This window comes from Suricata suricatta, chromosome 4, assembly GCF_006229205.1.
Source record: "Suricata suricatta isolate VVHF042 chromosome 4, meerkat_22Aug2017_6uvM2_HiC, whole genome shotgun sequence".
In the NCBI taxonomy this organism is placed as follows: Eukaryota; Metazoa; Chordata; class Mammalia; order Carnivora; family Herpestidae; genus Suricata; species Suricata suricatta.
Window position 1 is genome coordinate 97,255,459 of NC_043703.1, and position 3,161 is coordinate 97,258,619.

The 3,161-nt window shown below is 33.2% G+C and overlaps 1 non-coding gene across 1 annotated transcript; it reads right to left on the reverse strand.

The window, feature by feature from the left end:
• Positions 1 to 57: 57 nt before the first annotated feature.
• LOC115290979 lies at positions 58 to 186 on the reverse strand. The gene has a single exon (XR_003908344.1).
• Positions 187 to 3,161: the final 2,975 nt, after the last annotated feature.

The following is a 3,161-nucleotide window of genomic DNA, read 5'->3' on the forward strand; positions in this document are numbered from 1 at the left end:
AACGGAAGTATATATGTATTGCTTTGTTTTATTTTTTTATTTTATTATTTTTTTTCTGCATGCCGGGTCGCACAGTCAGCCCCGGGGCGTGCTCCAGTGAGGGCTGCTCTCGCCCACCCAGTTCTCTAGGAGGATTGTATCAGCAGAGTCTTGCTTCACCAGACCCAGACTTCTGTATTGCTTTGTTTTAAACAATCCAACAGAAATGCTATGAAACCATGTTTACATTTATAATATTCCTCTTTAATTAAAATGATATTATTCAGCAGTAACTGAAATCACTCTGCAGTTTATGACATCTTCACTCAGTCACTGAAAAATAAATTCCTGCTATCCTATGCATAATTTTAATATGCATGATAAAGCATATTTTTAGCTTGCTTTATTAAGTCAAATCAGACATTCACATTTATCCAGTGAGAGTTTCCCTTATATATTTAATTTCTCAAAATTCCATAAAAATTTAGACCTGGGTTGAAGATTATGTTAATTACTAAGATAGCAGCAAGTTTGGTATCAACTCGTTAGTGTCTTTCAAAAAGGCAGTAGTTATTTAAAAAAGGAAAGGAAAGGGAAAAAAAGGATAACAATATGCAAGTTAAATAAAGCATTTTTTTCTAAATGTTTATTTATTTTTGAGACAGAGAGAGACAGAGAGACAGAGCATGAGTGGGGGAGCGGCAAATAGAGAGGGAGTCACAGAATCCAAAGCAGGCTCTAAGCTCTGAGCTGTCAGCATAGAGCCCCACACGGGGCTTGAACCCATGAACTGCAAGATGTGACCTGAGCTGAAGTCAGACGTTTAACCAACTGGGCCACCCGGCACCCTCCCATATTACTTTTTTATTAAACTTTTTGGTAATTATTTTAGGCTTACAGAAAAGTTGCAAAGAGGACACAGAGAATGCCAATATACCTCTCAACCAGTACCATCAATTAAAATAAATGGTCTAAATAACTGTCATCAATATTAAAAACCTATAAATCTAATTACCAATTTCTATACAATAAATAATGTTTAGATGTTTCTCCTATACGCATATGCAAGTTAATTTTCTTCACTAGCATGGTAGCCTAAAGCAAAAACAACACTAGCGCAGAAGGTTGTTTCCCAATATCACATTATAATGAGCTGACTCTGTTTGTACATCTGAATAATCACCAATAAAATTTGTGGTAAATTATCTAAAGATAATTTAAAGAAAAATGATGTTATTTAATAATAGCCTACATATATTTATATCTATTTACCCTATAACTAGAAGAAGAAAAGGAAACAAATGAACAAACCAAAAAACCCCTACACTATACAGAAAGAATATTGAATAAACTTAAAAATATTTTCTTAATCTAGTTTTTAATATTCTGAAACACACACACTGTCAAGTAAACTTACCAAACCTATTTTTATGCTTCTTTTTTCTTATTATGGCATGTATTTTCTTGGAGACTTAAAAGACACTGGTGCCAGAAATAGATTCAAGGTTTCCTTTGACTTCTTAATGATTTTTAAATTCTATAGTTGTTTCCATTTGTCCAAACACAACGAGACTAAGATCATCTTTACTGTCTCAACATGCTATACAGTATTGCTTATATAGCATCACTAAACTTACTCTCATGATTCTGTGCAAATATGTTCTGATACAACAATGTTATCTTGCATACAGGCATATAGATTTGATTCACTTTCCAAAAAGCTGTTTGTTAACTAACCACAGCAACAGGTGTCTGGACATCTGTCCATGGGGATTTGGCTTGAAATGACTAACTCATTTCACAAAGAGTAACAAGAGTCCTTTGATTCTAATGCTTTTCTCTCCCCCATGGAATTGGGCCAAGTGACAGCTCTCACTATATCTCTTACAGGTTACAGTGTCCAAACACTTAGCTCTGTCTTAAAAACTAAAGTTTAGTCTCTCTCTTTCATCAGCTCTTGGGATATTTCTACAGCACTAAATTGGTTGGCATGTGACATTTATGGCAACAAATGCGACAAGCGAATAAAAGCCATTAGGTTGATAGGATATAATTAAATTTCCTTCTGGTCCCTGCAGGCTCCACAATGGACCACGTATTGACACCTGCTTCTGACTCAGCAGCATGGAATGGCACTTTTGCTAATTTTCATTTTTTAAAATGTGTTGGCCTCTGATCCTGACTTTTTTGTTATTCATAACCTGTAGTTTTAAAATTTACTTTTAAGAAACAAGAATCTATCAGAAAAGCAATTATTCCAACGTGTATAGGACCCCAGACTCATTCTGTATGTCACTCTTTTCTAGCCTATTAGTCTGTCTCTGTTTCCAGTGTCTTTCTGGCTACAATCAGGCCTTTACATATAAACATTACAGGTACTAATTAAAATAGGGCGTACTTCAAACTGATCTTTTAGTAAACCACAAACAAATTTTAGGTGGTTTCCTTAATTTCAAGTCATTTTATAATTTTGCTGGCAGAACATTTTCTATTCCTAGAAATGCAACAGGAAACCCAAACTAAAGGTGATGATAACAAAAACAATTAAGTTTTATTGAGGAAGCAACTCTATTGGATGTTTTAAATTCAAAAGCAAAATTAAGAGCTAATTGTGATTGTGGTCACTAATGTAAGGATTTATATCAAAAGCTATTGATCTATTGAGTTGAGAAAGCATTTGATCTAAGAAAAAAACAAAGTAAAAATCTGCACTGGGCTGAACCCTAAAAACTTCCTGAGGGAAAAAATTTTCAACTTCTGTCTGCATAGGAAATATCTAAGGAACTTATATAAAAATCAGATTCTTGAGACTTGCTTCTCCACACATTATGAAATATATATCGATGAATAAAAAAATTATTCAACATCATAACTAATCAAAGCATTATAATTTATATTATCAATGAAATACTACTTCTGCCTATCAATCAGGCAAAATATGAGCAAGAAATGGTCTCATATATTGCTATTTAAGCACTATATATAATCCTTTTAAGAGACACTTTAGCTACAATTATCAAAATATATCAAGAGGCTAAGAATTGGTAATCTAGTAATTCTTTTCAAATTTAGTCTTGTGTGTCCAAAACACATATATAAGGATGTTTATTTTGCACACTTATACAATAGCACATATTTGAAATTAATTACCCTATAATATGTTTAATAATGACACCCATGCA